This window comes from Hylobates moloch, unplaced genomic scaffold (genome assembly GCF_009828535.3).
Source record: "Hylobates moloch isolate HMO894 unplaced genomic scaffold, HMol_V3 SCAFFOLD_8, whole genome shotgun sequence".
NCBI lineage: Eukaryota > Metazoa > Chordata > Mammalia > Primates > Hylobatidae > Hylobates > Hylobates moloch.
The window spans coordinates 63,677,621-63,689,198 of NW_026652283.1; positions in this window are offsets into that span (position 1 = coordinate 63,677,621).

Consider the following 11,578-nt stretch of genomic DNA (forward strand, 5'->3'; position numbering starts at 1 on the left):
CAGTGATTTCCCTATGCCTGAAATATTCTTTCCCCAGACTCTGCCTCCCTGCCTTAAGAAAAACTACTTATCCTTGGAGTCCCATGTAAAAATTTAAATCATATGTGCAGTAGGTTCACATTTGCTCCTCATTGCTATTTCCAAACTATTCTCTTTCTTTGTCTCCTCACTAAGTACTCTAGGGGTTAATCTCATATAAATCATATTACTTATTATCCCTCATTGTTTATGTCACCAACCAGCCCCCAGGTAATACCCCTTTATTTCCCACTGATTTTAATTCTTGGTTCACTTTCACCCTACTACTTATGTCTTAATTCTGGGATGATTGCAATACACCCATTAGGGATTCAATCTAACACTCTAGCCTCTCAGTTTGTTAAACTCCTCTTTTTCAGTGATCTAACCCTCATACTACCTCAGCCATATGTTTATATGTTCATAAACCTAGACCTTCTCATCATCAATAATCCCTGTATAATCTCAATTTAGTTTATCCCATTCTCTGACCATAACTTCCATCTATCACTTTATTCCCTCTAATTCCTCAATTCCAATTTCGCCAGGATCTCCATTCCATTCCTCTTCCTATCTTTCCACTGTCTGTAACCTCATTAGCCTGTCTGCTGCTTGATGATCATACTATACTTTTCCAATCCATTCATTCTACCGTATACTTGATGGCTATTTTGTTCTTTCTCCTCTCTTCTCAAACCCACAATATACCACCTCAATCTTTACTCTCAGATGATGATCTTTTTTTTCTACTTCACCTAGAAAATTAAAGCAAGCATAAAAAGATTTCCATAGACACCCACCACCCGCTCCAGAATCTGCACACATAAACTCCCACCTGCTTCTAGGGAGGATTTATTTATCCATGTTCCTATTTAAAATTCAATCCTCCCATTTGCAAATCAGATTCTATCTTGTCTTGACTACTCAGTGACATTACACTAGCAATTCCTTTCTTAAATCATTAATTTCTCCATCTCTATCAAATCTTTCCCATCAAAATACATACACATCATTAAATTATTTCTTCCACCTTCACCTCAAACTATAAGAATCCTAGAAGAAAACCTAGGAAACTCCACTCTGGACATTGGCCTTGGAAATAATTTATGACTAAGTCCTCAAAAGCAATTGCAACAAAAACAAAATTTGACAAGTGGGACCTAATTAAACTAAAGAGCTTCTGCATAGCCAAAGAAACCATTAACAAAATAAACAGACAACCTACAGAATGAGAGAAAACATTCACAATATGCATATCATGAAGTTCTAATATCCAGGATCTACAAGGAACTTAAACAATTCAATAAGCAAAAAACAAATAACCTCATTAAAAAGTGGGCAAAAGACATGAACAGACACTTCTCAAAAGAAAACATCCAAGCAGCCAACAAACATGAAAAAAATGCTCAACATCACTAATCATCAGAGAAACGCAAGTCAATACCACAATAAGATACCATCTGACACCAGACAGCATGGCTGTTATTAAAAAGTCAAAAAACAACAGACACTAATGAGGCTGCAGAGAAAAAGGAATGCTTATACACTGCTGGAAATAATGTAAATTAGTTCAGCCACTGTGGAAAGAAGCTTGGAAATTTCTCAAAGAACTTAAAATGAAACAACTATTCCACCCAGTAATCCCATTACTGACTATATACCCAAAGGAAAATAAATCATTCTACCAAAAAGACACATGCATGTGTATGTTCATTGCAGCAATATTCACAATAGCAAAGACATGGAATCAACCTAGGTGTCCATCAATAGTGGACTGGATAAAGAAAATGTGGTACATATACACCATCAAATAATACATGGTCATAAAAAAGAATGAACTTATGTCCTTTGCTGCAACATGGATGCAGCTGGAGGCCATTATCCTAAGTGAATTAATGCAGGAACAGAAAAACAAATACCACATGTTCTCACTTGTAAGTGAAAGCTATGCATTGGGTAGTCATAGACGTAAAGATGGCAACAGTAGACACTGGGGACTTCTAGGGTGGAAAGAAGAGAGGTAGGCAAGGGTTGAAAAACTACTGGGTACTATGCTCACTACCTGGGTGACAGAATCAATCATACCCCAAACGTCAGCATCACCCAGTATATCCATATAACAAACCTGCACATATACCCCTGAATCTAAAATAAAAGTTGAAATTATATGAAAAATGATTTCTTCCATCTTATAAACAAAAATCTTTCTCTTAATCCTACTTCCCTTGCCTGACACATTGCTTTATTTGTTTGCAAATTTGTCTCCCTTTCCAGCAAAAACTCCTTGAGTTTTCTGTACTCCTTCTCTCTGATTCTTCTCTTTCCAAACTTAATTATACCTATTCCAATCCAATTTTTGGTCCTACCTAGTCTACCAAAATTTCAATAGTCAATTATCAGTTCTGTTCTTATTTGACTTATCAGAAATATTTGATATATTCGATTCCTCTGTCCTCCTGGATAAACTTTCTTCATTTGGCTTCCAGAACACCCTACTCTTGATTTAATTTACTGGTCTACTTTATTGGTCATTCCTCCTTAGTATCCTTTAATGGTCTTTCCTTTTCTTCCCAAACTTAATGATTATGAGTTCTAGGATTCATCCTTTGTTCTTTTCTCTGTGTTTACTCATTCCTTTGGTAATCTCATCCAGAATCATGACCTTAAACATCATCTCTGTGCTGATGGCTCCCAATATTCCATCTTCAGCCTAGTAGTCTCTTCTGAACTTAGATTTGCATGTTCAATTGGCTCCTCAACATTTTCACTTGGTGTCATCCCAACACTCACCAAGGTTGAGTTTAAGCTGCTCTAATTCTTGATCTTCTTTCACCATGAAAACTGTTTTACCACCAACTTCCCCTATCTCAAATGATAGAAACTATGTTCTCCTGGTAGTTCAGGCCAAACATTTGACACTCATCTTTGACTTTTCCCTTATTACACCCTCCCACCCAATCATTCAGCAAATCTAGTTGGTTTTAATTTTGTATATATGCAGAACCCAAACACTTCTCACTACTTTCGGTGCTACACCCTGGTCTGAGCCACCATCACCTCTCTCCTGAAATGCAGCAATATTCTAACATAGGGGACAGCAACGTTTTTCATAGGGAGTGATAAGTATTTCTTTGTTTCATGTGCCATACAGTCATTGTGGCAACTACTCACCTCTATTATGGTGATGCAAATGGGCCTGGCTATGTCCCAATAAAAGTTTATTTACAAAAAGCAATAAGCCAGATTTGGATCATGAACCATAGTTTACCAAGTCCTGGTCTAACTGGTCTCCTTGCTTCTATTCTTACCCCAGTTATCACTTCTTGACACAGAAGCGAGGAATCTTTTTAAGACACAACTCATATGTCACTTCTCTGTAATGCTCCCCTTCTCAAAATAAAAGCGAAAGTCGTTTCAATGACCTACAAGATCCTACATAATCTTGCCCCAGTCATATTCTTGAACCTCATATATGACTACACTCTCTCCCTCATTCACTGTTGCAGCTGCACTGACCTCTTGCTGTCTCTCAAATGGGCCAGGCACACTCAAGACTTAGGGCATTGCACTAGCTGTTCCTTTTTTCCCCAGATATCAACATGGCTTATGCCCTCATCTTTGCATTTCTTTTCTCAAATGCCACCTCTTCAATGAAGCCAATACCGACAACCCTTTGAAGTTACAAACATCCCCCCGTGAATTTCAATCCCCCTCTTCTACTCTATTCCCCCCCACACCACTTTCTAACATAAAAATAATTTACTTATTTATATTTATGACCTTTCCACCTCTCCTAGAGTATAAGCTCTACAAGGCCAGAGACCTTGGTTTTATTCCTTGATGTAGCCTGAGATCCTTGAGCAGTGCCTGGCACATAGTAGGCATTAAAACATGTGTTGAGTCTGGGCACAATAGCTCATGCCTGTAATCCCAGCACTTTGGGAGGCCGAGGCAGGTGGATCACTTGAGTTCAGGAGTTTGACACCAGCCTGGGCAACATGGCGAAACCCCATCTCTACTAAAAATACAAAAAATTAGCCACATGCCTGTAATCCCAGCTACTTGGGAGGCTGGGGCACAAGAATCGCTTGAACGTGGGAGGCAGAGGTTGCAGTGAGCCAAGATCATGTCACTGCACTCCAGCCTGGGCGACAGAGCAAGACTTTCTCAAAAACAAAACAAAACAAAACCAAAAAATGTGTTGAATGAATGAATCTCTGTAACCTCCCTCAAATCCCAGAGATGGAGTTACTCTTTTACCTATTTTTTTTAACTTTTTGTACATAACACTCATTTAGTCCATTTTATCCTGAATTATTACTATCATTTATGTATCTATCTGTCCCATTACTGACCCATGATCTTTTAAGACATTTTCTATATGTTTATTTGCTGAAACTAATACAGTGTCTTTCATGCAACAAAAGGTCAAATTGTGCCAACTTAATGAATGTACAAAGGTGCCATATACACGTAGTTCTCTGACACCAAATTACTAGTTCTGGAAGTCAGCTATTGTTTTAAAAGTCTCTCTTCAACCCCCACTCTAAATACATGTATACACACACTCCACTAATAGAGATAATTTAAAACTATTTTTCACATATTTGCTTAATTAGCTTGCAGTGACCTCTGCAAAAACACTGGCCTCTGATGATTATAAGAGGTAGTTTTTTGGCATGGACACCAAAGCATCAAAGAGTCAGCTGGAACTAAGGAAAGCAATAACACAACTGGTTTTAATTACTCATGACAGGCAGCTGAAGATATCTGACACAGGCTTTCTTTCCAATACATCACTCAAAACAGGCCAGTTACAGGAAATGGTGGAGAGAGAAAAAAAATCAAGATGGGGCCAAAATGTGTCCATAATACAAAGCAGATCATCTTTCACACGGATGACCTTATTCACTTTGTTTTATATTTTTATGATGGGCTCAAATCTATAAAACTGCTGATGCTTTAAGACTTTGCATGCTTCTACACCAGTGCTTAGGAGTGGTGGCTCAGGTTCTCGAAAAAGGAGGTAGATGAAGAGTGCACCCATTCATGAATCACTACATAAATCAAGAGGTTCTCCAAAGTTCATCTAGGATTGCAAGCATGTTTGCAATTAGCTCATCTGTGACATCAGGTGAGCACCTTCTAATCAACATTCACAGAAGGATTAACGTCATTTATAACCTAGTTAGTTTCTTCTGACCGCTTGCATAGCAGGAAATGAGTGAGGATTTTGTTATTAATATAACCTACTCACAATTTCAACATATCTATCTCTCTTACCAAGTGTACACACTCACCTAATGAAACTATGGACTTCAGAGTGCTCATATCCTCGGATTGTCTCCTCTTAAAAAAAAAGAGAGGGCCGGGCGCGGTGGCTCAGACCTGTAATCCCAGCACTTTGGGAGGCCGAGGTGGGCAGATCACCCTGGATTGGGAGTTTGAGACCAGCCTGACCGACATGGAGAAATCCTGTCTCTACTAAAAATACAAAATCAGCCGGGCGTGGTGGCACATGCCTGTAATCCCAGCTACTCGGGAAGCTGAGGCAGGAGAAGCGCTTGAACCCAGGCGGTGGAGGTTGCGGTGAGCCGAGATCGCGCCATTGCACTCCAGCCTGGGCAACAAGAGTGAAACTCCGTCTCAAAAAAAAAAAAAAAAAAACAGAGAGAGAGAATGAGATTTCCTAACTAGACAGGATTTTACCTCAGGATCCAGTCTTGCTATAATCTTCTCCCAGATGCTTGCCTGATCCCAGTGTGCACCAAGCTTCTTGTTTCTGTGCACTTCCTGATTCTTGCCACTTGCATTGTACTGTTTTGACCAGTCTTGCACACCGTAGTTCTCATGGAACTTAAAAAGCCCTTCGTTTGACCGGGCGCGGTGGCTCACGCTTGTAATCCCAGCACTTTGGGAGGCCGAGGCGGGCGGATCACGAGGTCAGGAGATCGAGACCACGGTGAAACCCCGTCTCTACTAAAAATACAAAAAATTAGCCGGGCGCGGTGGCGGGCGCCTGTAGTCCCAGCTACTCGGAGAGGCTGAGGCAGGAGAATGGCGTGAACCCGGGAGGCGGAGCTTGCAGTGAGCCGAGATTGCGCCACTGCACTCCAGCCTGGGTGACAGAGCGAGATTCCGTCTCAAAAAAAAAAAAAAAAAGCCCTTCGTTTTTCCTGCTGCTTTGTTCTAATTCCTGTTTGATGCCTTCAGAAATCAAGATGATCCCGTCTTTCTACTTTTTTATCACTTTGCATTATATCAGCAAAGCTTTTGAGTTCCTGAAGTGTACTAGGGCCAGTAATAGAAACTGAGACACTAACCGTGAATACTCCATCAGGGAGCTCAGAATTTAATAGAAGAAATGGCAAGTAAACAGACGATTATGAAGTCACGGAAGTGCCGTGATATGGTAAGCAGAAGGGAGCCCAGAATAGGGGTACTTAGCCCAGCACCCGTGGAGTAAGGGAAGCTTTACTGGAGTCAGCAAAATCTGAGTGGTCTGGGCCTGACAAAAATAAAATAAAATATATATGCCAAGGAAATAACATGTAAAAATGCCACAAATTAGGGCTCCCTAAGGGACCTACAAGTACTTACGTACAGCTGCAGGAGTGGAGAGGGAAGCCAGGGCCAAATCACAAAAGGCTTTATATGCCATTCTAAGGAGACAGAAATTCATCCTCTTGGTGGTGGAGAGTCATTGAAAGTTTACCATTAAGATGGTGCTAGCCTCATAGAATGAGTTGGGAAGGAGTCCTTTCTGCTCAATTTTTTAGAATAATTTCTGTAGGAACGGTACCAGCTCTTCTTTGTACATCTAGTAGAATTCAGCTGTGAGTCCTTCAGGTCCTGGCCTTTTTTTGGTTGGTAGGCTATTTATTACTGATTCAATTTCGGAGCTCATTATTGGTCTGTTCAGGGAATCAATTTCTTCCTTGCTCAGTCTTGGGAGGGTGTATGTGTCCAGGAATTTATTCATCTCTTTTAGGTTTTCTAGTCTGTGTGTGTAGATGTGGTCATAGTAGTCTCTGGTGGTTGTTTTTTTAAATGTGAGGTCAGTAGTAACATTTCCTTTATCATTTCTAATTGTGTTTATTTGGATCTTCTCTATTTTCTTCTTTATTAGTCTAGCTAGTGGTCTTTTTTTTTTTGGTTATGTTTTGTTTTTTTTTTTGAGACAGAGTCTTGCTCTGTTGCCCAGGCTGGAGTGCAGTGGCACGATCTCGGCTCACTGCAAGCTCCACCTCCTGGGTTCACACCATTCTCCTGCCTCAGCCTCCGGAGTAGCTGGGACTACAGGCACCCGCCACCATGCCTGGCTAATTTTTTTGTATTTTTAGTAGAGATGGGGTTTCACCATGTTATCTAGGATGGTCTCTATCTCCTGACCTCGTGATCCGCCTGTCTCGGCCTCTCAAAGTGCTGGGATTACAGGCGTGAGGCACCATGCCCAGCCTTTCTTATTTTTTTCCAAAAAAAAACAAAAAAAAAAACAAAAACAAAACAAAAAACAACTTTTGGAGTCATTGATCTTTTGAATGTTTTTTCGTGTTTTGATTTCCTTCATTTCAGCTCGTATTTTTGTTATTTCTCATCTTCTGCTACCATTGAGGTTGATTTGTTCTTGCTTCTCTAGTTCTTTCCATTGCGAAGTTAGGTTGTTAATTTTAGATCTTTCTAACTTTCTGATGTGGACATTTAGTGCTATGAATTTCCCTCTTAACATTGCCGTAGCTGTGTCCCAGAGATTCTGACATATTGTATCTTTGTTCTCATTATTTTCAAAGAACGTCTTGATTTCTGTCTTAATTTCATTATTTACCCAATAGTCATTCAGGAGCATGTTGTTTAATTTCCATGTAATTGCATGGTTTTGAGCAATTTTCAGTCTTCTATTTTTATTTTGCTGTGGTCCGAGAGTGTGTTTGGTATGATTTCAGTTCTTTTACATTTGTTGAGAATTGTTTTGTGTCCAATTATGTGGTTGATTTTAGAGTATGTGCCATCTGGCAATGAGAAGAATGTATATTTTGTTGGTTTTGGGTGGAGAGTTCTGTAAAGGTCTATCAAACCCAATTGACCCAATATTGAGTTTAGGTGCTGAGTATCTTTGTTAATTTTCAGGCTTCATGATCTAACATTGTCAGTGGAGTGTTGAAGTCTCCCACCATTATTGTGTGGGAATCTATATCTCTTTGTGGGTCTCTAAGAACTTGCTTTATGAATCTGGGTGCTCCTGTGTTGGGTGCATATATATTTAGGATAGTTAGGTCTTTTGCTGAATTGGACCCTTTACCATTATGTAATGCCCTTCTTTGTCTTTTTTTATTGTTGTTGGTTTGAAATCTATTGTGTCTGAAATTAGAATTGCTATGAATTTCCTATATCTAGGAAACCCCATAGTCTCAGCCCAGAAGCTCCTTCAGCTGATAAATAACTTCAGCAAAGTTTCAGAATACAAAATCCTTGTATAAAAATCACTAGCATTCCTATACACCAACAGCCAAACCAAGATCCAAATCAGAAGGCAATCCTACTCAAAAATGTCAGAAAAATAATAAAATACCTAGGAATACAGCTAACAAGGGAGGTAAAAGATCTCTACAATGAGAATTACAAAATACTGCTCAAAGAAATCAGAGAAGACACAAACAAATGGAAAAACACTCCATGCTCATGTAAAGAAAAAATCAATATCATTAAAATGGCTATACTGCCCAAAATAATTAACAGATTCAATGCTACTCCTATCAAACTACCAAAGACATTCTTCACAGAACTAGAAGAAACTATTTTAAAATTCATGTGGAATCAAAAAAGAGCCTGAATTGCCAAGGCAATCCTAAGCAAAAAGAACAAAGCTGGAGGTATCATGTTACCCAACTTTAAACTATACTACAAGGCTAGAGTAACCAAAACAGCATGTTACCAGTACAAAAACAGGCACATAGACCAATGGAACAGAATAGAGAGCCCAGAAATAAGGCCTCATATCTATGACCATCTAATCTTCAATAAAGCTAACAAAAATGAGCAATGGGGAAAAGACTCCCTATTTAATAAATGGTGCTGGGATAACTGGTTAGCCATTAGCAAAAAATGGAAGTTGGACTGCTTTCTTATACCATACACAAAAATGAACTCAAGAGGAATTAAAGACTTAAATGTAAAACGCAAAACTATAAAAATCCTGGAAGACAACCAAGGTAATACCATTCTGGATATAGAAACAAGCAAAGATTTCATGAAAAGCACACCAAAAGCAATCATGACAAAAGCAAAAATTGACAAGTTGGATCTAATTAAACTTAAGAGCTTCTGTACAGCAAAAGAAACTATCAACAGAGTAAACAGACAACCTATGGAATGGGAGAAAATATTTACAAACTATGCATCTGATAAACATCTGATATCTGGCATCTGTAAGGAACTTAAATTTGCAAGAGAAAAACAACCCCATTACAAAATGGGCAAAAGGATATATGAACAGGCACTTCTCAAAGAAGACATACATGTGGCCAAGAACCACATGAAAAAAAGCTCAATATCACTGATTATTAGAGAAATGGAAATCAAAACCACAATGAGATACCGTCTCACACCAGTCAGAATGGCTATTATTAAAAAGTCAAAAAATAACAGATGCTGGTGAGGTTGCAAAGAAAAAGGAACATTTATACACTGTTAATGGGAGTGTAATCAACCATTGTGGAAAGCGGTATGGCGATTCCTCAAAGAGCTAAAAGCAGAACTACCATTCCACCCAGCAATCCCATTACTGGGTACATACCAAGAGAAATATAAATCACTGTCGCATAAAGAAACATGCATGCAAATGTTCACTGCAGCACTATTCACAATAGCAAAGACATAGAATCAACATAAATGCCCATCAATGACAAATTGAATAAAGAAAATGTGGTACATATACACCATGGAATACTATGCAGCCATAAAAAAGAATGAGATCATGTATTTTCCAGGAACACAGATGGAGTTGGAGGCTATTATCCTTACCAAACTAGCTCAGGAACAGAAAACCAAATACTGCATGTTCTCACTTATGAGTGGGAGCTAAATGATAAAAATTTATGACCACAAAGAAGGAAGCAACAGTCACTGGGGTCTACTTGAGCAGCAAGGGTGGAAGACGGAGAGGAGCAGAAAAAGTAACTGTTGGGTACTGGGCTTAATACCTGAGTAATGAAACAATATGTACGACAAACCCCTGTGACATGTGTTTACCTATGTAACAAACCTTCACATGTACCCCCAAAACTAAAATAAAAGTTTTGAAAAAGGAAGTTTATACATGACACAGTCAGATTAGGACTGGCATCAATGTGGAGAATGGATTTCATCATCCAGCGATTTCCCTTGAACCTGGCCCATACTTTTGCTTCCCTTGCCTTACTTTCTGTGGTTCTGAGGAGCCCAGCTCCACACCTCTTTCCCATCAATGTCCTCAAACAAAACTAGTGATCAGAATCAGTGACCAACTTAACAAAACCGTATATCATGGGGATCAAGTTTGAGAATCTCTATTTATAAGTCACCTCCAAGTGATTCTGAGGCAGCTGGACTATGGACCAGTATTTGGGAAATAATGTAGGTTGTCATTTGTGTCACTAGCTTTCAGATGTGTCGATAAACATGAGCAGTGTGTTTGGCTTACTCAGTTAGATTAAAGAGGACTGGAGTAGGTCTCACTCTAAATGTCTTCTTTCCACAGTTTCTACGACTCTACTCCCAAAGGCAGAAAAATCAGTCCTTTACTTGCACCCTTCAAGAACTTCCACTTGTTCTTTGAATAGCATGCCCAAACCTTAACATGACCTATAGTGTGCATGATCTGGCTCCAATTTCTCTCAAGCCACCCTTTGTCTTGTACCTGTTATTAACAATATAAAGCCAGGTCAGGGGGGAGGGGGTGTTGATACTATTTACTCCCAATGTCTACTTTCTCAGTTAAGTTAAGCATAGATACGGAATTGGGAAATTGTATAGAGCAATAAAAATCTGAAAAAATTCTAAGGAGAATAATATGTGATTTAGGATGAGAAAGGCCGGGCGCGGTGGCTCACGCTTGTAATCCCAGCACTTTGGGAGGCCGAGGCAGGCGGATCACGAGGTCAGGAGATCGAGACCACGGTGAAACCCCGTCTCTACTAAAAATACAAAAAATTAGCCGGGCGTGGTGGCGGGCGCCTGTAGTCCCAGCTACTCGGAGAGGCTGAGGCAGGAGAATGGCTTGAACCCGGGAGGCGGAGATTGCAGTGAGCCGAGATCGCGCCACTGCACTCCAGCCTGGGCGACAGAGCCAGACTCCGTCTCAAAAAAAAAAAAAAAAAAAGAAAGGATGAGAAAGGGGAATGATGATCAACCTCAATGACGCAACTGAGTTGAAAATCATGCATCAGTATCTGCAGGAAAATTATGTCATGCCCTCCATAAGCTCAGAAGCCCATAGCAGAGAGTATTGACAACTGTGTCAATCAGCTTGTGAATGTTGGCAAAGCAGGAAGTCAAAGGTTAAGAGAATTAAGGATACTGGTAA